This window comes from Thermobia domestica, chromosome 18 (genome assembly GCF_964235325.1).
Source record: "Thermobia domestica chromosome 18, izTheDome1.hap1.1, whole genome shotgun sequence".
NCBI lineage: Eukaryota > Metazoa > Arthropoda > Insecta > Zygentoma > Lepismatidae > Thermobia > Thermobia domestica.
In genome coordinates, this window is record NC_137471.1 from 138,205,724 (window position 1) to 138,231,198 (window position 25,475).

Consider the following 25,475-nt stretch of genomic DNA (forward strand, 5'->3'; position numbering starts at 1 on the left):
TTAATATTTTAACGCCTTCACAATTTGCCGTATTACGGTCCCGACGCACTTCCATGTATTTAGTTTTCTCTGCATTTACTTCTATTGCAATAATCACTGTATTTACGAAATATACAGAGTGTCCACAAAAATGCTTCTATAACCTGGTAGCGGTTATAGGTCGATTCCAAATTTTGTGTAAATTGTCCAGTTCTAATGAATATTTAAAAAAACATGGCCATTAGTTCTTTATTAAATTTTTAGGGGTACACTGGAAGTACTGCATTTTTTTAAAAGTAAAACTTCATACCCTACGAGTTATATATTCCAACATCACATAGTTGAATATAGGGGTTGTATATCTCTCAGGTGTTTGTTTCATGGCCAAATGATAAGAAAACGAAGGATAACCATTTCTCCAGTCTAAGATGAATCTTCATTGTTTTGAGAGTTCCTTTTTTATGAACTCCATATATAACTGACATAATTAATTGTGTGTGTAATTTACTTACTTATCACATAATGCATGCAAAACGAAAGAAAACACTGTTCATATATGAATTAGAAATTCCAACCACAAGTCGGCTCAAATCTTGCAAACGGTGCGAGATATTGAAATAAAAAATAGTCGAAAAAATTTTCCCCTTATGATACTCCTTGCCGATTTTTATGAAGGCGTTCTTCACTTGTATCTGTAAAGAGACATGTAGATATGAGGAATGACAAGGAGATTCATGCTCATATGTGAATAATGCGCTGTGTAGAGAGCGCAGGTTCCGCTAGTTGAAAACTAATAGTCTGCACATATTTCTGTTATGTCCTTTATTCGTGGATGTGCATTAATTACAGAAGTTACAATTACAGTTACATGCATTAATTACAGTTACATACAAGCCTATCAATATGAAGTGTTCTGTTGCAACAAATAGGTGTCTTGAATAAAACTGAGTTCTCAATATGCTCTTTGTTCTGGTGAAGTTTTGTTAGGCAAATTTCACTAATATTCATGCACTGAAACATATAATTACTATTATTTGATATTTTAATATAGACATTTATATAAACTTTATGTACAAAATCCTGTATGTAAACAAATACATGTTTTCTAATGCGACAGATTATCTACTACAATCAAAATGAAACTGACTATGTTTCTAACTTAATAATTCTTGAATCATCAGACCGACCTCGATAAAATTTTCAACATAGACGAGGTTCGGGATGGTTTTTATCATTTTACTTTGAAGGTGCAACTTGAGGGAAGGGGAGAGGGGAAAATGACATATTAGTGTCGAATCCACAATTTTCAGGGTCGCTGAAATGAACAATGACACTTCCGATGCCATTTAAATCAAAATTCAGCCCCTCAACTTGGAGGAGGGAGGAGGTATATAAAAATTATTTAAAATGACCGATATTAGTGTCGAATCGGTAGTTTTCGGGGTCGCTAAGATGAACAGTGACATTTCCGGCCGTTTAAATCCCAATTCAACTTGGCGGAAGGGAGAATATATATATATATATATATATATATATATATATGTGTGTGTGTGTGTGTGTGTGTGTCGATCTTTCTGTCGATACGCAACGGTACGTCATATTGGCACCTTTTAATGGTAGCGGAATATTTCCTTTTCTGTCTTAAAAATAGGTTGACGAGAAACTTAAAAAAAATACCAAATAGTAAATGTATAGGTTTATTGAAAGTCAGTATTTTGTTTGTTTGTTTTCGTTTTCCTTTTTTCTTTCACTAGAAAGAGCTGCAAATCTTTCTTAATCCTTGAAGCCAGTTAATAATATTCAGGGATCTTTCCCTCCCTGGTACGTCCTCCCGCTTCCCTTTGTTCATTCCTTTTGAGCACTGTAATATAAACCATAAAGGCTCTGAACCGACCACATTCTTTTTCCTGAAGAGACTGATGTCTCCCAACAAATTTGTCTGTCGCTAATTCAATGGCCATTAGAGATGGAAAGTTGAGGGTTGAATTCCTGAGATAAATAAAGCAATAATGCAAAAGTGGACGGTGAGCAAAAGTCAGACTCTCTCTCTCATTCACAAATGGGCATTCAGTAAATAGAAATGTGCATTCAAGATGCAGTATTCAATTATCTATACAAGCCGGCTACGAGTCTTTTGTTTTGGCCACGGGTGCAGTCTACCTTTTCCTCCTACCAATTTTACAATTTAGAATTTGGCTTCTTACGGGATGTGTAGCCTACCGAAGGACCACACAGATGTTATCGAAACTATTGTGCTATTGCTTCTTTGTATGCTTTGGCAGAAACTTCTTTGGATATCGAAGCCCGCTCACTTTGTTGCTTGCGGACACGTTGAGAAAAGCAATTTAGTAAACCAAGCTTTCTGTCTAAAATCTTTCTTTTCTTCCACATTGAGAAGCAACTTCAACTCGTCGCGCTCTCGAGTTTGTGCTCAATTATAGGTGAAAAAGATTGACGTTCCGACCACAGCGGCTCAAGAGATCCTGTGAATCTGAGCATTTTGCAAACTGCTTTGGTTTCGGGGACACAAAAACGTCGTGGGATGAGTTTTCTGCAATGAGGTATCTTTTATTTAGTTGGTTGTGTGATATGTTGCGTGGTGTGGCAGACAAGAAAGTTGTAAATATTTTTGAATTATGAAAATTTTAATTGAATCTTAAACGCACGTATAAGTGTGTAGTGTGTAAAGGAACGTCGAGTAGTTATCTCCAGACATGACAAGAAATATAGTCGCTGTTTTTAAAATTGCCAAGGACCATGTGAGTACATTTCTTATTCTATGAACCATGTTTTAAAATATTATGCTGTCTTTTCGTAATTTACGTTCCTGTATGGAATAGGCTATAAAACATAGACATTTCAACAGAGACGAACGTAGGGGATGGAATTTAGAGATTCGGATCCCCGAAATCCTGATTTTTGTGCAAGTTTAGTCTAATTCTAGGGGCAAGTTACAAATTTTAATATAATTTATCCTCAAATTGAGCTTGAACCCCCCCGAATACCTTTGACCCTTTTGAAATAAATAGGGGACGCGGTGTCTCAGTGGTAGAGCGTTCACTTCCGGTGCTTGGGGTCCCTGGTTCGATCCCAGCTAGCACCGTAAGGACTTTGTGGTGGTCAAACACCTCGTGGGTTTTCTCGGGATTCTCCCATTTCCTTCCACTTTCTTCATTCCACCATTTCATTCATTTCTCATTATCACCGTCTCCTTTAGCCTAACCATCATAAGCATGGGTTGTAAAACTTAAAGATTTTATTCCATTTTTCTTCCGAAAAAATTGCTGCGTACGTGCTTATATTTCAATAATCTTTTATGAAAATCCTGTCCTACTCAAAAGTGTAGGGTTTGAAGTCTGAAAATTGGGAGCTAATCGTGCTATATATTATCCTCATTATTATTATTAGTAGTAGTAGTAGTAGTAATAGTAGTAGTAGTAGTAGTAGTAGTAGTAGTATTACCCTGAAAGGTATGCAACCAACTTTCCAACTTTCTAACCATTATGAACGTGAGGTCCAGCATACCGGCACCTTTATTATTAAAAAACTATATATATATATATATATATATATATATATATAGAGAGAGAGAGAGAGAGAGAGAGAGAGAGAGAGAGAGAGAGAGAGTGGAAGGAAGATAGATATAGATATATACATGATCGAAAATGGCGGTCGAATCCATACTTTTCGGGGTCCCTGAGATGAACAGAAGTTGCCGTTTAAATCCACAAACTCAGTCCCATTAGTACTCCTAAGAGGGGGCGGGAACAGGTAAAGGTAATTGAAAATTACTGACATTAGTGTCGAATTAATAGGTTTGAGGCTCGATAAGTTCATTGGTGATAGTTTTGGTGTCCTTCATGCAGGGGCGGATCCAGGACCGACTTCTGGGGGGGCGGTGGGTTTTCATACTGCTACATTTAAGGGCTCCAAACTTTGGGATGGGTTTTATTTATATATATAAAATAAGAAAGTTTCCTCTTCTGGGGGGGCGATCGACCCGATCGCCACCCCCTGGATCCGCCTCTGCCTTCATGTCCAAAATGAAACGTATTCTCCCCGTGCGAAAAACGAGTATTCTCCTAGTCTGTAATAATAACGAACGGAAGTTTCACATATTCAACCCTTTAATATATTTCTCGCTGCTCAAATTTACTCACTTGTGCCGTATATGTGTGTATGTGTAAATAAGATCATATCTCTTTTTGAGTTATTCGAAAGGGGGGCCGCCCATGTTGTGGTTTCCAAGGGCGACAAGTATAAGAGACATTTCAAATGTAATCTGAAATTTTGCGGTAACTATTCTAAAATATCTATTGGGTTTTCGATCTTCAGAAGCACAATTGCCTCTAAATTTTCCCCTTATGATACCCCTTGCCGATTTTTATGAAGGCGTTCTTCTCTTGTATCTGTAAAGAGACATGTAGATATGAGGAATGACAAGGAGATTCATGCTCATATGTGAATGATGCGCTGTGTAGAGAGCGCAGGTTCAGCTAATAGAAAATTAATAGTCTGCACTTATTTCTGTTAGGCCTATGTCCATTAATTACGTACAGAAGTTACAATTACAGTTACATGCATTAATTACAGTTACATACAAGCCTACCAATATGAAGTGAGTAGTAGAAAATGGATCGATCTGGCTCAGTTTTAATCAACTCACAAGCCCCTGGGAAATTGACCACCGTGCACCGTGAGCCCACGGTCTTTTACGACCTCCATTTTAGGGGTGAATTTGTTCCCTTTTACGAGCACTTTTAAGGGGGTGTATTCGTTCTCTTTTACGACCTCCATTTTAGAGGGTGTACTCGTTCCCTTTTATGAGCACTTTTTCAACCCTTATTTTAACATAGGAGATAACACATAAGATTACGAACACATAGAAGAGCACATAAGAGTACGTAACATAACAAGGGTGTATTCATTCCCTTTTATGAGCATATTTTCCAACCCCTATTTTAACATAGGAGATAACACATAAGATTACGAACACATAGAAGAGAAGATAACACATAACACTACGTAACACACAGCAGAGCAGATAATACATAAGAGTACATAACATAACAAGGGTGAACAGCAGAACAGATAATACATAGCACAGCTAATAAAAGAACATGGCATATTTTCCAACCCCTATTTTAACATAGGAGATAACACATAAGATTACGAACACATACAAGAGAAGATAACACATAACACTACGTAACACACAGCAGAACAGATAATACATAGCACAGCTAATAAAAGAGCATGGCATATTTTCCAACCCTTATTTTAAGATAACAGAAATTACACTGAGTACGTAACACACAAGGGTGTATTCATTCTCTTTTATGAGCATATTTTCCAACCCCTATTTCAACATGACAGAGACTACGAAACATGGCGGACATAGCACAAGGGGTGTATTCATTTTCTCCACACCTAATTGAACATAGCAGAAATTACACTGAGAGTACGTAACACACAGCAGACCAAAGAATACATCAAATTCATTCCCTTTTATGAGTACATTTTAAGGGTGTACTCGTTCTCTTTTATAATTACTTTTTCAACCCCTATTTTAAGACAATGAATACCTATGTAACATAGCAATTCGATACGCTCTTTGAACCGTTTTGGATGAAACTCAGCATATGGGGGGTTTTCGACCATGCTGATTACAAATATCATACTTATTTTTACCTGGGTCTGATAGTTTATGTGGCATACACCCTTTCTATGACACTTAAAACCCAATAACTCGAAAACGGAGTCACATACTCAGGTGCTGTTTCCACATTGAGTAATAGGTCATTAGGTACCACAAGTTCCAAAATAATGACCATCGAGGTCAAAGGTCAACATACTTAAAACCTAATAACACGAAAACTGAGCCACATATTGAGGTGCTGTTTCCACATTTAGTAATCGGCCACCAACTAGTACAAGTTCAAAAATAATGATCATCGAGGTCAAAGGTCAACATACTTAAAACCTAATAACACGAAAACTGAGCCACATATTGAGGTGCTGTTTCCAAATCTAGTAACTGGTCATCAACTACTACAAGTTCCAAAGTAATAACCATCGAGGTCAAAGGTCAACACACTTAAAACCTAATAACTCGACAACTGAGACACATATTGAAGTGCTGTTTCCAAATCTAGTAACTGGTCATCAACTACTACAAGTTCCAAAAATAATGATCGTCGAGGTCAAAGGTCAACATACTTAAAACCTAATAACACGAAAACTGAGACACATATTGAGATGCTCTTTCCACATTTAGCAATTGGTCATCAGGTACTACAAGTTCCAAAATAATGACCATCGAGGTCAAATGTCAACATACTTAAAACCTAATATCTCGAAAACGGAGCCACATATTGAAGTGCTGTTTCCAAATCTAGTAACTGGTCATCAACTACTACAAGTTCCAAAATAATGACCATCGAGGTCAAAGGTCAAAATACTTAAAACTTAATAACACGAAAACTGTCCACATATTGAGATGCTGTTTCCAAATCTAGTAATAGATCATCAACTACTACAAGTTTCAAAAATAATGGTCATCGAGGTCAAAGGTCAATCTCGTAAATGAAACAACATATTGAGATAACGTTGTGTGATCTATTCAATTTTGTACAAAGCAGAAAAAAAAGTGAAGAAGGAATAAATTTGAGTGGCTTATTTACTTTTGTATTAATGAGAAAGAAATCAAAGGAACACAATTTTAACTAGCGCAGACTTTCTGTACCTTTTTGGGCTATTCAAATGGATTAACAAGAAAGCAAGCAAAGATATGTCATATTAACTAGCTATGTATTATTTAAGCAAAACGAAGGGCTAAATTTGAGAAAGCGAACGTGAACCATTTTACTCAAAATTTGGATGGAGTATTCATCTTTGTATGAACCAAAAAAAAATGAAGAAGGTTCAATATTTCTATACAATTTTGTACTACTCAAATAAACGAAATTTTATTTTTGTATCAATCACAAGAAAATCAAAGAAGGGTTTTTTTATACCTTTTTTGTGCTATTCAAATAATAGAGGGAACAAATTTCAGTGGTCTATTTTATTTTTTGTACCAATCAGAAGAAAAGCAAAGATATGCCATTTTAACTATTTAAACAAACGAAAGGATACATTTGAGTGACCTATTCAATTTTGTACCAACGAGAAATGCCATTTTGTTCTAATCAAATAAAAAAAACGAAGAAGGATCATTTTAACTCACTCAGACTTTTATACCATTTTGTACTACTCCAATAAACGAAGGAATACCAGTAAAAAAAGAAGTGAAGATTAGGTGGATTATTTTCTTTTGTACCAACTAGAAAAGAGAAGAAGAGCTACTTTATGTAACTTTTGAACTACTGAAATGTTCTATTTTTGTATCAATCAGAAAAACCCGAAGAAGGATCATTTTAACAAGTTCATAATTTCTGTAACGAAAGAATAATTTCGATGTTCTACTTTTTATACCAACGAGAAAAAATGAACTAGCTGAATATACGAAAGAATAAATTTAAGTGACCTATTCAATTTTGTACCAATGAGAAATGTCATTTCAACTGGCTCATAATTTTCTACTCAAATAAACAATGGAGTATTTAGTTTTGCACCATTTTGGAGTATTCAAATAAACAAAGGAATTATAATTTGTGTCAACTCTAAAATCAATTAAACGAAGTAATGCATTTGAAAAAACCGAAGTTGAGTATTTTATACCATTTTGTATTATTTCAACAAACAAAGGAATAAGCAAAAAAAGGATCATTTTATATCATTTTGAACTAGTCTAATAAACGAAGGCATAAATATGAGTGAGCTATTTAATTTTGTAGCTGAGTATTTTAACGAAAGAACAAAATTGTACTAACCAGAAAAAACCGAAGAAGACCCATTTTAACTAACTGAGAATTTCTGTATCTTTTTGTACTATTTAAACAAACTATGGGATAAATTTGAGTGACCTGTTTTTTTGTACTAACCAGAAAAATCGAACAAGGTCCAATGTAGCTAACTCAGAATTTATATACCTTTATACTAGCTCAATGAACGAAAGAACAAGTTTGGGTGTTCTACTTTTCCATTTTAACTTGCTGAGTATTTTATACCATTTTGTACTACTCAAAGAAAAATCGAAAAAAGACCTTTTTAACTAGCGCAGAATTTCTGTAACACAAAAATTAATTTGGATGGAGTAACAAGAAAGAAAGCAAAGATATGCCATATTAACTATTTACATAAACGAAAGAATAAATTTGAGTGATCTATTCCATTTTGTACCAAGGAGAAATGCCATTTTTATCTAGCTTAGAATTTCTAGTGCATGTTGTATTATTTAAACAAAACGAAGGGCTAAATTTGAGAAAGCGAACCTTTGTATGAACCAGAAAAAAAAAGTAAAGAAGAACCATTTTAACTAACTCAGACTTTTATACCATTTTGTACCAATCAGAAGAAAATCAAAGAATGGTCATTTTAACCAGCCAAGCAGAAAAAAGGAAAGAATTAACACTTTGTACTAACTAGAAAATGAGAAGAAGGATCAGCATTCTAACTTTTTGTGCCATTTATTGGGGTGTCCTATTTCCTTTTGTACCAACGAAGACCATTTTTAACTGACTTAGAATTTTATACCTTTTTGAAAAAAATTGTATCAAATCGAAAAAAGCAAGGAAATACCATTTTAAATAGCTCAGCATGTTACAGCTTTTTGTGTTTTTGGTCTACTCAATTTAAACAAACAAAGGAATAAATTTGTGTGACCTATTCACTTTTATAGCAAGCAGAAAAAGGAAAGAATAAATTTGAGTGGCTTAAGCAAAGAAGGTCAATGGTAACTAACCTATTGAAGAATGAATAAATTTTGTTTGCAATTAAAAAAGCGGAGAAGGTCTACTTTCTGTACCAAGCATAGAAAAACAAATTTGTTTGAGCTATTCACTTTTATAGCAAGCAGAAAAAGCATGAAAAAAAGGGAAGAAGGTTCATTATAACAAGCTAGGTATTTTTATACCATTTTGTATTACGGGTGGTCTATTTCATTTTTGTAACAATCAGAAGAAAACAGCTCAGAATGTTATACCTTTGTGATGCTACATTTGTATTATTTTTGTGTCATCCAGAGAACAATTTAAATTGCCTCTCCCTGACAATTCAGTTGCCAGAGTCCAATGTTTGTAATATTACAGTACTACAAATTGATCCAGTTAACAGTTCAAATTCTTCTATTCATTCACAAACAAATGCATATGCTGCAGTGGGCTCAGTGTTCATTTACAGAATTAAATAATTGTTTATCTTTCTCTAAAAACATTTCTACTATTTTGTTGATATAATAATCACAATCTGTAATGTATTCATATACCAGATTAAATTTTTTCTCCAAAGTATAAGTGTTCTTAATATTACAACTTTTAAAATGCTTCTTTAAATAAAGTTTATAGATTTTCTCTCTCATTTCACGTTTAATTAAGATCGTCCACACCTTTTGCAATAATTCGTAATCATATTGCAGCAAACAGTTGTGATCTTTTTCATTCTCATTATGTTTAGAACATGCTTTACATAATAATACTGAATTTGGTGTATACTCATTAAATAATTGTATAACACATGTATCACTAATAGTTTCACTAGTACACTCGCACTCATTAGCTTCCAGTTCAAAACAGGAAATTTTTGAAACACTGTCATCATCACTTTCCGGGAGTATTTCATCATTATATCTATTATAGCGTCTAAAATAATACACTTCTTCTATTTCTTGTGTTGGATATATGATTCTCACTTTATCACGTAATTCATCTGGCAAATCGGGGTCAGACGGCTCGATAAACAGTATAGGTTTCTCGTTTTCACGCTGAATTTCTTTTTCTCTAGGTGAAACATAAACAATATCCTTGCTAGTCATTTTTTCTGCTCTTCAGCAAAAACAAATCAAATAAATAATTTAATATATCTACAATACAAGCATTCTATGCATTCTCCGTGTTTAATAATATGTTTCAAGGCAATATAACATCATGATGTATGTTCTATTATTTCCACATATACTCCATAAACTTATATTCCATTATAATAAAATACATAAATGCAAAAATATATATTTGTCTTTTTTGACTTAGACGAGGAAAGAAAATTTAAAAAAATAATTGAATCGTTGAGCAATAGGCAATACACCTGTTAGGTAACGCATTCATAACGTTGTTTAAATATCTGCTTTTCTTACTTTGATATCTCTTCTTCTGCTGTGATCAAAAATGGCCATGCATGATATTACGCTAATTGCTATGTAGTCTGTTCCACACAATTATGGCTCAACTCTGGTTTGTTAAATCTCACGTTCAATATTTTATGAGCCTTTCTTAGTGAAGGGAGAGGCAATTTAAATTGTTCTCTGGATGACACAAAAATAATACAAATGTAGCATCACAAAGGTATAACATTCTGAGCTGTTTTCTTCTGATTGTTACAAAAATGAAATAGACCACCCGTAATACAAAATGGTATAAAAATACCTAGCTTGTTATAATGAACCTTCTTCCCTTTTTTTCATGCTTTTTCTGCTTGCTATAAAAGTGAATAGCTCAAACAAATTTGTTTTTCTATGCTTGGTACAGAAAGTAGACCTTCTCCGCTTTTTTAATTGCAAACAAAATTTATTCATTCTTCAATAGGTTAGTTACCATTGACCTTCTTTGCTTAAGCCACTCAAATTTATTCTTTCCTTTTTCTGCTTGCTATAAAAGTGAATAGGTCACACAAATTTATTCCTTTGTTTGTTTAAATTGAGTAGACCAAAAACACAAAAAGCTGTAACATGCTGAGCTATTTAAAATGGTATTTCCTTGCTTTTTTCGATTTGATACAAATTTTTTCAAAAAGGTATAAAATTCTAAGTCAGTTAAAAATGGTCTTCGTTGGTACAAAAGGAAATAGGACACCCCAATAAATGGCACAAAAAGTTAGAATGCTGATCCTTCTTCTCATTTTCTAGTTAGTACAAAGTGTTAATTCTTTCCTTTTTTCTGCTTGGCTGGTTAAAATGACCATTCTTTGATTTTCTTCTGATTGGTACAAAATGGTATAAAAGTCTGAGTTAGTTAAAATGGTTCTTCTTTACTTTTTTTTTCTGGTTCATACAAAGGTTCGCTTTCTCAAATTTAGCCCTTCGTTTTGTTTAAATAATACAACATGCACTAGAAATTCTAAGCTAGATAAAAATGGCATTTCTCCTTGGTACAAAATGGAATAGATCACTCAAATTTATTCTTTCGTTTATGTAAATAGTTAATATGGCATATCTTTGCTTTCTTTCTTGTTACTCCATCCAAATTAATTTTTGTGTTACAGAAATTCTGCGCTAGTTAAAAAGGTCTTTTTTCGATTTTTCTTTGAGTAGTACAAAATGGTATAAAATACTCAGCAAGTTAAAATGGAAAAGTAGAACACCCAAACTTGTTCTTTCGTTCATTGAGCTAGTATAAAGGTATATAAATTCTGAGTTAGCTACATTGGACCTTGTTCGATTTTTCTGGTTAGTACAAAAAAACAGGTCACTCAAATTTATCCCATAGTTTGTTTAAATAGTACAAAAAGATACAGAAATTCTCAGTTAGTTAAAATGGGTCTTCTTCGGTTTTTTCTGGTTAGTACAATTTTGTTCTTTCGTTAAAATACTCAGCTACAAAATTAAATAGCTCACTCATATTTATGCCTTCGTTTATTAGACTAGTTCAAAATGATATAAAATGATCCTTTTTTTGCTTATTCCTTTGTTTGTTGAAATAATACAAAATGGTATAAAATACTCAACTTCGGTTTTTTCAAATGCATTACTTCGTTTAATTGATTTTAGAGTTGACACAAATTATAATTCCTTTGTTTATTTGAATACTCCAAAATGGTGCAAAACTAAATACTCCATTGTTTATTTGAGTAGTAAAATTATGAGCCAGTTGAAATGACATTTCTCATTGGTACAAAATTGAATAGGTCACTTAAATTTATTCTTTCGTATATTCAGCTAGTTCATTTTTTCTCGTTGGTATAAAAAGTAGAACATCGAAATTATTCTTTCGTTACAGAAATTATGAACTTGTTAAAATGATCCTTCTTCGGGTTTTTCTGATTGATACAAAAATAGAACATTTCAGTAGTTCAAAAGTTACATAAAGTAGCTCTTCTTCTCTTTTCTAGTTGGTACAAAAGAAAATAATCCACCTAATCTTCACTTCTTTTTTTACTGGTATTCCTTCGTTTATTGGAGTAGTACAAAATGGTATAAAAGTCTGAGTGAGTTAAAATGATCCTTCTTCGTTTTTTTTTATTTGATTAGAACAAAATGGCATTTCTCGTTGGTACAAAATTGAATAGGTCACTCAAATGTATCCTTTCGTTTGTTTAAATAGTTAAAATGGCATATCTTTGCTTTTCTTCTGATTGGTACAAAAAATAAAATAGACCACTGAAATTTGTTCCCTCTATTATTTGAATAGCACAAAAAAGGTATAAAAAACCCTTCTTTGATTTTCTTGTGATTGATACAAAAATAAAATTTCGTTTATTTGAGTAGTACAAAATTGTATAGAAATATTGAACCTTCTTCATTTTTTTTTGGTTCATACAAAGATGAATACTCCATCCAAATTTGAGTAAAATGGTCCATGTTCGCTTTCTCAAATGTAGCCCTTCGTTTTGCTTAAATAATACATAGCTAGTTAATATGACATATCTTTGCTTGCTTTCTTGTTAATCCATTTGAATAGCCCAAAAAGGTACAGAAAGTCTGCGCTAGTTAAAATTGTGTTCCTTTGATTTCTTTCTCATTAAAACAAAAGTAAATAAGCCACTCAAATTTATTCCTTCTTCACTTTTTTTTCTGCTTTGTACAAAATTGAATAGATCACACAACGTTATCTCAATATGTTGTTTCATTTACGAGATTGACCTTTGACCTCGATGACCATTATTTTTGAAACTTGTAGTAGTTGATGATCTATTACTAGATTTGGAAACAGCATCTCAATATGTGGACAGTTTTCGTGTTATTAAGTTTTAAGTATTTTGACCTTTGACCTCGATGGTCATTATTTTGGAACTTGTAGTAGTTGATGACCAGTTACTAGATTTGGAAACAGCACTTCAATATGTGGCTCCGTTTTCGAGATATTAGGTTTTAAGTATGTTGACATTTGACCTCGATGGTCATTATTTTGGAACTTGTAGTACCTGATGACCAATTGCTAAATGTGGAAAGAGCATCTCAATATGTGTCTCAGTTTTCGTGTTATTAGGTTTTAAGTATGTTGACCTTTGACCTCGACGATCATTATTTTTGGAACTTGTAGTAGTTGATGACCAGTTACTAGATTTGGAAACAGCACTTCAATATGTGTCTCAGTTGTCGAGTTATTAGGTTTTAAGTGTGTTGACCTTTGACCTCGATGGTTATTACTTTGGAACTTGTAGTAGTTGATGACCAGTTACTAGATTTGGAAACAGCACCTCAATATGTGGCTCAGTTTTCGTGTTATTAGGTTTTAAGTATGTTGACCTTTGACCTCGATGATCATTATTTTTGAACTTGTACTAGTTGGTGGCCGATTACTAAATGTGGAAACAGCACCTCAATATGTGGCTCAGTTTTCGTGTTATTAGGTTTTAAGTATGTTGACCTTTGACCTCGATGGTCATTATTTTGGAACTTGTGGTATCTAATGACCTATTACTCAATGTGGAAACAGCACCTGAGTATGTGACTCCGTTTTCGAGTTATTGGGTTTTAAGTGTCATAGAAAGGGTGTATGCCACATAAACTATCAGACCCAGGTAAAAATAAGTATGATATTTGTAATCAGCATGGTCGAAAACCCCCCATATGCTGAGTTTCATCCAAAACGGTTCAAAGAGCGTATCGAATTGCTATGTTACATAGGTATTCATTGTCTTAAAATAGGGGTTGAAAAAGTAATTATAAAAGAGAACGAGTACACCCTTAAAATGTACTCATAAAAGGGAATGAATTTGATGTATTCTCTGGTCTGCTGTGTGTTACGTACTCTCAGTGTAATTTCTGCTATGTTCAATTAGGTGTGGAGAAAATGAATACACCCCTTGTGCTATGTCCGCCATGTTTCGTAGTCTCTGTCATGTTGAAATAGGGGTTGGAAAATATGCTCATAAAAGAGAATGAATACACCCTTGTGTGTTACGTACTCAGTGTAATTTCTGTTATCTTAAAATAAGGGTTGGAAAATATGCCATGCTCTTTTATTAGCTGTGCTATGTATTATCTGTTCTGCTGTGTGTTACGTAGTGTTATGTGTTATCTTCTCTTGTATGTGTTCGTAATCTTATGTGTTATCTCCTATGTTAAAATAGGGGTTGGAAAATATGCCATGTTCTTTTATTAGCTGTGCTATGTATTATCTGTTCTGCTGTTCACCCTTGTTATGTTATGTACTCTTATGTATTATCTGCTCTGCTGTGTGTTACGTAGTGTTATGTGTTATCTTCTCTTCTATGTGTTCGTAATCTTATGTGTTATCTCCTATGTTAAAATAGGGGTTGGAAAATATGCTCATAAAAGGGAATGAATACACCCTTGTTATGTTACGTACTCTTATGTGCTCTTCTATGTGTTCGTAATCTTATGTGTTATCTCCTATGTTAAAATAAGGGTTGAAAAAGTGCTCATAAAAGGGAACGAGTACACCCTCTAAAATGGAGGTCGTAAAAGAGAACGAATACACCCCCTTAAAAGTGCTCGTAAAAGGGAACAAATTCACCCCTAAAATGGAGGTCGTAAAAGACCGTGGGCTCACGGTGCACGGTGGTCAATTTCCCAGGGGCTTGTGAGTTGATTAAAACTGAGCCAGATCGATCCATTTTCTACTACTGAAGTGTTCTGTTGCAACAAATAGGTTGCACAATTGCCTCTAAAGGGGGAGGCGAGCGCCGCACCTTGCCCCCGCCATGATGGGTGCCCTTGCGATTGTATAATGCTGCAAACATGTTACAGCAAGAAAGATCACTAACATCAGACGAAGAAATAGTTTTTAAATTATATTTTCCGGCTTTTGCTAATATTTCCGAACAAATTATTTTTTATTAATGGCTTCAAACTTTTTGGAAATTTTACCGATCTCGATAAAATTTTGAACATAGATGAGGTTCGGGATGGTTTTTTAAATTCACTTTGAAGGTGCATTTTGAGGAAAGGGGAGAGGGAAAAATGACAGATATTAGTGTCGAATCGATAGTTTTCGGGATCACTGAGGTCAACAGTGACACTTCTGGTCGTTTAAATCCAAAGTCAGTCCCATTAGTACTCCAAGGGGGAATGGTGACATGTAAAGATAATTGAAAATTACCGATATTAATGTCGAATTTGTAGTTTTGGGATTCCATAAGTTTATTGGTGACAGTTTTAGTGCTTTTTGTGTCCAAAATGAAACGTATTCTCCCCGTGCGAAAAACGGGTATTCTGCTAGTCTGTAATAATAACGAACGGAAGTTTCACATACTCAACCCTTTAATATATGTCTCGCTGCTCAAATTTACTCACTTGTGCGGTATATGTGTGTATATGTAAATAAGATAATCTCTTTTTTGAGTTATTCGAAAAATATACAAAGAATAAAAAGGGATGTTACCAGAAATTAAAAACTAAAAAGTAGAATTAAATCTTGTTGCTTTAAGTACGTAATACACATAAATGGTTGCAACTTTCAGATAAATTTCAGATTAATTTGTCACTCTAAAATTATTTTTCTATTGGTTTAGTACTAGTAATCATAATTATCACAGAAACTAATATTTTAAATTTATCCATATTGCCTAACTGGCCAATCCAAGTGAAATCGACCAATTTCCAGGTCAAAGGTTGCTGACAAAATTTATTTATTTTTCATTTTTTTTAATCTAAGATTGTACCACATTCAAGGAGTTGAAAATGGGAATTCATTTATTTTTTAGTCGCGCAGGTTTGTTTGTAGCAGCCATTTTGTATAGGCGCCTGAGCGTATTTCGCACTTTTCAGAGGATTCCGTTAAACGCTGTCACTTTTTAGGTTTTAAAGATTATGAGTTCAAACCAAAACCATGTTAAAGATAATGGAATGGACAATATTCTGTGTTTTGTGCACATTGGAACGTACTTCAGAAAATCAAAAGAGAAGGCTCTGAACATTGAGGTTGGAAACCTAGAAATTGCCATTTTGGAATGTACATTTTGAAACGAAATATATTAGACTCACCTTCAATATTTTGTCTGCATAGAGACTGCATAATAGACAACGTCCCAAACGAGTTTCAGATCTGAGAATCATACTTGATTTTTTGGATTTTTTTAAAATTGCAGATTTTCGAAAATGATGTATTTTCACCATCAAACATCTCAGGAAGGACAGAAGGGAAAAATCTCAAATTTGCACAAAATAGATTATAGTTCTTCAGTAACAAGTGAGTAAAATTGCATTACTGAGACTTAAGTAGTTTCTGAGTTATAAGTTCTTGCAGTGATGCGAAATTTGTGATTAAGGAGTGTACTAACAGCTTGTAAGTGAACGCGAGTTAGTAACTCCATAAACCCACCCCAATTAGTGTTTTATAAATAAATTACAAAGACACACTAAATTAAGAATTCTAGTCAGGAACAATTAAGAGTTTTCTTAGAATTTCATAAACCAAAACATTTTTAATTAGTAAATAATCTGATAAAATGTAAAGGTTTTCTATGATTTCTATATCTAAAAAATTGTACCCGAGAGATTAAGGTAATTAAGAGATAAATTCCCCTAGACATTTTTGTATAATTTATAATAAGCGAGTCTAATTGCACAACCTGTTTCTCGATGAGTTAAAGGAAAAGAGAAGGAAGTCCACAAGAGAAAATGTAAGACGATACATCCATTTATAATTCATAGTGTGGAATATTGGAATAGTACGGTGGAAGGTCAAGAAGGGAGAAGAAGAGGAATTGAGATATTTCATGAGAATAGTACATTCTTAGATACTAGGTATAGTTTCAATTAAATCTTTTTCTTCATTTCGTTATGGATTTAATTGTGATTTTCTACATAGTGGATTTATTCCTTAGATAAGGTCGGGAAGCGTATTGTACGAAAAGGACGGAAGTTGTCGCATATAGTGTGGGTCTGTGTTGTCGCAAAGGGTGGACTTTAGTTGACCGTAAGCTAGGTCGCCAGTAAATTTATTCTGCGCTGTTGCAATATGTACAGTTCATCTTCGGGGTGGGTCTAGTATATCCTCCTGATGTATCCATTTTAATTGTGTTTATAACCTGTTTACTTTTTAACCTTTAATTGAGTTTATTTCATTTTCAAGACAGTAACGTTTTGTGTTCTTCAAAGAGCGTATGGAAGATTAAGGAAGCCCCTTAGCATGTCACAGTATAATATTTAATATCTAATATGGGTTAATGATTTAAATATTTTTTATATATTTTTGAGAGTATTTTTTATCAGCTTCTCATCAAGGATTCCATTAATTTTACGAGTAACTCATAAAAGCGGTTAGGGTATGGGGAAACCTTTTTCAGCAGTTGTGTAGTATTATTTTTCAGAGAATATGTGTTTCAATCGGTACAAAGGCACAGATATACTTTTGACAAATAAATATACCAATAATGATATAGAACATGTTTTGGAATAATTTAAGTAACGCAAAAATTTCTATCTGGGACAGGATCTGCGCAGATTCCTATCTTCCATTGGCTAGCTAGGAAACAAAGAAATTGTATTGAAAGAGTTGAAAAATTGAAGTAGACTCGGTAAAATTTGAGGAAAAGTATTTCGATTCACAGAAAACAAAAACAGAAACTAGGGGAAGATGAGAACATTTCAAAATATATGTGAATGACGCTGCACAGGAAACTGTATGGTACTTTGAATAGAATAGAGGTGACAAGCCCTGGACTACACAAGAAGTAATTGCGGAAGTAAGAAAGTGAAAGAGCAGACAAGCTGCACGGAAGGAAAAAAAATAATCTACGCATAGGAAAATACAAAGCGAAAGGAAAATCCAGCGAATCAGAGAACTGTATTATAAACGTATATGTAATGGCGAAGATGAATGTTTATATTTTTTTTCTAAAGAACAATTTTAGAAAAATGTAAACAAACAAGAAGAAAGCAGTGGAATTAGATAGGTATCTAGGAAGAATAATTATGTAACTAACTCTATGGCCAATAAAACCCAGAGGTTCATTGCCGCGTTCACAAAAGCTCTCCACTGACTTCTATCCTTAGCCAATTGGATCCAGTTTCTATTTTGTATTCCTTATTTCTGTGAGATCCATCTTAATACTGTCCTCCCATCTGTGCCTAAGTCTTCCTAATGGACGTTTTCCGCTTGGAGAAACCTTCAAAGCGTTCCTACTTTCAACCATTCTGGCTACATTACCTGCCAAGCTGAGCCTCCTAGACTTGATATCCCTAAGAATATTTGGTAATCGGTATAAATTATGCAGTTCCTTGTTTTAATGAAGTTTCCGCCATTCCCCGTTCCCGTTCCCGGTCAAAATATTCACTTCAAGATTTTATTCTCAAATACTTTTAGTCACGTTCTTCCCTCAGAGTAAGAGACCATGTTTCGCAACCATATTATAAACTATGTAACTAGTAATAATGAAGAGAAAGTAACAAAGCAACTGTTTTAGACAGTTTGAAGAGATATGTTGAAAAATTGGGCGTAGGAATCCAAGAATCAATCATGTGAGAACTAAGAAAGGAAATTGAGGTGCAGAATTCAATAACGAAATATTAATATCGTCTGGTAGCCAAGCTGAGAGCTGAATTTCCTTTGCAGTTACCAGAAAATAAATCCCAGGTCCCTCTCACCACAAACGAACGATGAGCTGAATGATTGTATCAAAGCGTCATACAGTCAATATTGTGAAAAATATGATCTCAAATCTCCATAAGAAATTAGCGTAGCTCAACAGATCCACGGTGGCCATTTGACTCGTATTACCTTCTACACATTTGTTAATTGTAATGTCTTCTAATGCCTATCCGATTAAAGACATCTACGTATTTTTAGCTAACCAGAAAAGTATTTTTCTTTTACTCACCTGATAGATCTGACTGAAAGTAGACAACTCCATATATGTAATCACGCCAAGCTTTAGAGTTATGTGGGTTGCAGTCATTCAGGGGTAAAATGTTGAGAGGACAGGAAAAGAAAAATAAACGTCCATTTCAATAGAAAACGAGTGAACTAGCCTAATAATTTCAAAGTTTTCAATGGATTCAGAGTATTCTTGAATCAGTACTATTTTTTTAAAGGATGATGATTCACGGATATTCACCTGTTAAATCAATTAGATGTAAGAGAGAGCTCAGGATTACAGTTAAATTCACTTTCTTCAAATTGTAACTTACGAAGCTTCACCGTTTCTCCTCTATATTATCGATATGGTCTAATTTTTGAGAAAATCTTTAACATTTACTCACTTCCCAAATCCATACCTGCACCGCTTTCCCCAACTATAAAATTTAAACAAATATAGTATTGAAAGGAAATAAAAAAATAAAATAAAATAAAACGACGCATAGTTAGTTTTCCCATAAATATATATGTATATACCTATTTATATTTTTGTTAGTATCTATCTACATATATTTCCTTCTACTAGAAGAACAATAGAGAAGGCAAGCTCTGTCTTAAGAAAAATGATTAAGTAAGTGTTAGGAATAGTACGGGAGAAAAGAACAATTTTAGGTGTAATTCATCATCATCATCATCATAGGTATTCTGCCTTTATTGGCAGGTCACTTGCCGCAGCTGAGAAGCTTCCATGCTCCACGGTCCTCCGCTAACTTCTTCGTCTTCGCGTATGATCTTTCTGTTTTTATATCAGCCATTAATTGTAGTCTCCTTCGCCCCCTCCCTCTCTTTCCCGACACCATACCCTCTAGGAAGTCCCTCATGATATAATCTCTTCTTAGGCAATGTCCCAACCAGTTTCTCTTCCTCTTCCTAATAATAGCTAAAAGTGTTCTTTTCTCGCCCACCATTTCTAACACTCTCTCATTCGTTTTGCGCTCGACCCAACTAATTCTTTCCATTCTTCTCCACACCCACATTTCGAAGGCTTCCAGTCGATTTTCATCACCTTTACGTAATGTCCACGTTTCCGCCCCATACAGTACACTACTTTACACGAAGCATTTTATGAGTCTTTTTCTCAACTCTTTATTCAAGGTCTCACAAACAGACTTTTCTTCCTCCTAAAGGCTTCTTTTGCCATTCCTATCCTTGCTTTTATTTCACGTTCGCACTTCATGTCACTACTAAGAATACTACCCAGGTATCGAAAACTATTCACTTGTTCTATTTTCTCCCCTCCTACTTTTATATTTGACACAGGCCCCTTCGTTCCAATCACCATGGCTTTTGTCTTTCTAACATTTATTTTCATCTCATATTCTTCAAAGCCGTTTGCCATTTTTTTCTAACATTTTATTGATTTTCTTTTCAGATTCTGCAACAAGCGCCATATCATCTGCAAATCTTATGTATCTAATTTTAGGTGTAATTAAAAAGAGGAAGATAGACTGGTTGGGACATTGGCTGAGAAGGAACTGTATCGTGAAGGGAGTGCTAGAAGCTATGGTAGCGGGCAAGAGAGGATGGGAACAAAAGAGGCTACAGTTGATGGATGGTATTAAAGCAGAAACTTTCTGGTGAAGACGAAAAAATGGGATGAATTTTTTTAATTTAATGTTCTACAAATATGCTCAGTAGTATCTCGGAAGAGTATCCTCACAAACGAACGCCTAAATAAAGTAAAGAGAAGTTTCACTTTAAAAAATTGTGTTCGAAGAAAAAAACGTAAAGCTTCGCCTAATTTCTAATGGTAAAGATTCTATTTTCCGTTGTTTATAATGTGAATTCGCGCGCCAAATACTTTTCTAATGTTAAGTCTATGGGTATCCCGTTTTTCGATGATTATTCCTCAATGTTATGTCTGATTGGGACATACAACCCCTTACGACACTCAGCACGCTCTCCCTAATCACAGATCAAATTTGTTGAAGAATGGTTCAGGTATCTCGGTAGAGTATCCGAATAAAAAAAAAATACCTAAATCGAGTACAGAGAAACTTCGCTCCAATAATCAATAAAGATTGATTACTTCCCTCCAAATTTGCAATTACTGCATACTTAGTAATTAGACTTTCATACTACGCTATGCTTAAGTTTCGGAAATATTATAGAACGGCTGTGTCTGCCTGTCTATCGATAGGTATTAGAGTAAAAATTTAAAGAGATATTGGGAAGCCATGTTTCATTTATCAATCACCTGATACAGCTCAAAGGCCATTTTGCACTGGATATCTAACAACAACAACAATGGAAATGATTTGGGAAGGTATCGACCAGGGCCTGTTTCAGTAGATACCATCCCGGCATTTGCCTGGTAGGACTGAAGTAAACCCTGGAAAACCCTAGTCAGGATGGTCAGCAGCGGGAAACGAAACAAACGACCTCCCGAATGCGAAGCCAACGCTCTACCACTTGAGCTATCGATTCAACGCCCTACTAATAAGTTCCATCTCATTCATTGACTCTCTGCTCAAACCAGAAGTCGAAGAAATCAACGATTTCCAGTTTTAACGTTGATCGCCATAAAAACAAAAACAACAACAGATAGCGGCAAGCGGTTTTCTATGATTAATTCAGCGTCTTAAGGAAATATGCCATCTACATCCGCTTCTCCTTGCTAGAACGCAAGTAGTAGGAATTTGCTGGTTTCATGGTTGATCTCCACAGAGCAAAAACAGTAACTGATACCGATAGACTGTCTCTTGGAATCGATTCAACTCCAAACAATGAGTTCTATTTCCTCCGTTAACCTCAGTTAAACCGAAAGTGGTAGAAATTAACGATTTTCACTTTCAATGCTGATCGCCATAAGGCAAAATTCGTAAAAGATATCGAGAAGCGGTGCTTTGAAATCTATTCTACGCCCTAAGAGTAAGTTTAATCTCAGCCACATAACCCTTTATTAAAATCAGAAGTGGCAGGGATTAACCATTTCCAGTTTCATCTCAACCACATAACCCTTTATTCAAATCGGAAGTAGCAGGAATTAACCATTTCCAGTTTCATCTCAACCACATAACCCTTTATTCAAATCGGAAGTGGCAGGAATTAAAAATTTCCAGTTTCATCTCAACCACATAACCTTTATTCAAGTCGGAAGTGGCAGGAATTAACCATTCCCAGTTTCATTTCAACCACATAACCTTTATTGAAATCGTAGGTGACAGGAATTAACCATTTCCAGTTTCATCTCAACCAATAATCCTTTATTGAAATCGGAAGTGGCAGGAATTATCCATGCCCAGTTTCAACGTTTATCTCAATAGAAGAAAAACAGTAAGGGGTAGCGACAAGTGGTTTTCTGGAATAGATTCAGCGTCTGCAGAAAAGATACCATCCTCAATCGTATCTCTCTTCTAAAACTAAAAGTAGTAGAAATTGACTGCTACTTCCGATTTCAATATTGGTCTCCATAGAACAGAAGCGCAAGATATTGCAACAATGGATCTTTCGGAATTGATTCAGCGTTCCAACAATGAGTTATATCTTCTCCGTTAATCATCTGTTTAAACTGAAAGTGGTAGTATTTAATCATTTCCGATTTCAACGTCGATTGTCATACACCAAAAACGAACAGAGATAACGAAAAGCGTTTATTTTGTTTCCTTAGAACCTTTTCAACACCTGAAGAAAGGTACCATCTTCGCCTGTATCTCTCTACTAAAACCGGAAGTAGTATGTATTTACTACTACTTCCCGTTTCAATATTTATCTCCCAGAGCAAAAATCAAGAGATAGAAAGAGAAATGACTTTTCGGCATAGATTGAATATACTAAGAGTAACTTTCATCTCGACCTTTCTCAACAAACCAGAAGTAGTAAAAATCTGTTTTTAGGTTTCAAACAAGGATGTTATACAATAGAGGATCTGCCCATATGTATCTTCACCCTATAAACTAAATGAAGCACCCCCCTCCAAAAAACTAACCATCGGCATGTCTGACTGGCTACTGTAGTTTCCGCCATAAATGTTGGCTCAAAACATTGCGATCTTAGTGAGCGGAGCGGGCGGAATGGGCGTGGCGAAACTGTGACATATGGCTTTACGATTTTGTTGTATAGACAGATCCTCTATTTTATAACATCCTTGGCTTCAACACTGATCACCATAGTGAAAAATGGTAATAAATAGCGAGAAGCGGGCTTTTGAATTGAATTCAGTACTATAAGAATAGATTATATTTCGGAACGTATTCCTCTAACATTATTGCAATCAAAAGTGGTAGAAATCAACTATCACTTTTAGTTAGAATCTTGATTCCCATAGAACAAGAATGGTAATAGGAGACGACAAATGGTTCTTGGTATGGATTCCGGATTCCAAGAATTGATCTCTCCCCAGCTTCATTATTTTACTGAAGCCATGGTTGGTTGGTGAGTAAAGCCAAATAAACAAATAAATACATTAGTTAAGTGTAAAGAATTAGATTTTTTTTTAAATAAATCACGGTTTTAACCTATAGTGTAAGGCAATCGTGTGCAAGTAAGAACAGACGGTGGGCCAATCACAGAGGACTTACTGGCGTCAAGAGCAGTGCGAGACAATATATAACATTTTCACAAGAATTGAATAGCCATATTTGATGAAGAAACTCTTTCAAAGTACACTAACAGCACAGGCACACAAAAACTCTTCCCATAACTAAAACATTTACTTACGAAAGAAAAGTTAAATGTTTACACAAAATATCATTTCCTTTTGTTTTTCTTTTATGTAAAAAAAAAAAAAGTTGTTTGTCTCTGGGTCGTAGAAGGATCCCAAGGCAATACCCATGTAAGTAATCAATTATTTCTCTTTTTTGTTTCCTCTTACCAAACTAGCAAAATTAATAGTTTGCATAATGGTCAATATATGGTAGGAATTACTAATGTATTGTTCCCGAAAATTACTTCATTATTGACATAATGAAGTAAGTTGGGTGTGCAGCAAAAAGAAAGTTTTCTTACATTACGTTTCATTGCGGTCTTGTCTTTCTCCGTAAGGTTGTTATGTGAAGCAATAGATAACTTGAAACCTAGTTACATTTTTAACAGCTTATGAAAAAAAAAACAAGTAACCAAGTCTCTATTAAGAAATAAAAACATCCTTATACTCATCTCCCAATGAAACTACCAATAAATGAATGCTCATGGCCCAGAGAAGGCGTTACCTTCTGAGACCCGTCCATCGTTGGATGGGAATGAAATTGCGCTTTAAGAAAGCTAAAGCCTGTGACAAACATCTTGGCATTTCAGCTAAACGAATAAAACGCAAGCTCTGACGCAATGTTGCCGGGTGCTTAGCAGACAAACTAAGGCGCGATCAAGTGGCAGGGGATAGACGTGGATGTGTACAAAATAAACGTGGCAATACCGCTGGCCTCTCATTTGCTAGCAGCTTTTAAAGGGAACTTGGAGAGCCGCCTTCAAATGCCAAGACGTTTGTCACGCCGTTTAGTTACAAAGAAAAGCCCGTTACTTCAAGCAACAATCCCAAGAAGATGATATGACTTAGCTATTCCGGTTTAAGATGTATCTGTATAAAATTGCTGTACGAAACACCAATAATTACTTATTTTTAACTGGGGTCTCTCAGGCACCCCACGGTATTTCCTATGCTATATTTTTCACGGTAATACACAAGGGTTAATGGAAAACATGACCGCGCATATATTGAATTTGTTTCTCAGTGTTTCGTGGTACACTGGATGTTCCAAAGTGGAAGAATTTTCAAAGTGGATGTCAATTGTCCAGGAAAACTTTAAAGTCGGTTCAAGAGATTACGTAAGAAATACATTTCCAATAACGGATCAGGCGAGCCAGATGAAAGGGTTCAGTGGGCCGAGATAGTGGGACGGCTATTGTTTGTCGTAAAGCTTGGACGCAACATCTAGTTAGATTAAAAATGTCATGAAATAAATTCTAACTTTTGAGTTCTATATATTCAATTAGCTTAAAATAAAGTAACTGAATACTTACGGATGCCAGACGCCATTACGATGAACAGAAGAACTAGTAATATTATGTAAGCTGCTTTCATGAATCTGATGATCCTTTTCGTGATGGGGTTCGGCTCTTCTTCATGCAATACTTTTTTGATGGGCATGGAAGTTTTTGCCTTCTCCATTTGATCCAGTGTTGATGTTAGGGCTAGAATTTCTGGAGCCTTGGCCATTATCTTCATAGTACACGAGTTACCTGAAGAACTATACAAGATCTGACTGTGAACCTGTGTAGTCTATATGAATCCTATAAACAGGATATTATGTATGTAAATCAGGTGATTCACGTAACCACTAGTCTTGAGGTTGAAAGCACTCCAAACAGGAAATTCGGAATTACAGCGATGACCTAAGATTCCAGGAGGATTAGGTCATTGGA

General features: G+C 34.8%; 1 long non-coding RNA gene across 1 annotated transcript; it reads right to left on the reverse strand.

Annotated features, from left to right (window-relative positions):
* Positions 1-805: 805 nt before the first annotated feature.
* LOC145675615 (uncharacterized) lies at positions 806-25,475 on the reverse strand. Its single transcript, XR_014129165.1, has 2 exons — positions 25,074-25,475; positions 806-990 (listed from the first exon to the last, which is right to left on the reverse strand). It is a non-coding gene; the product is annotated as an uncharacterized LOC145675615 (long non-coding RNA).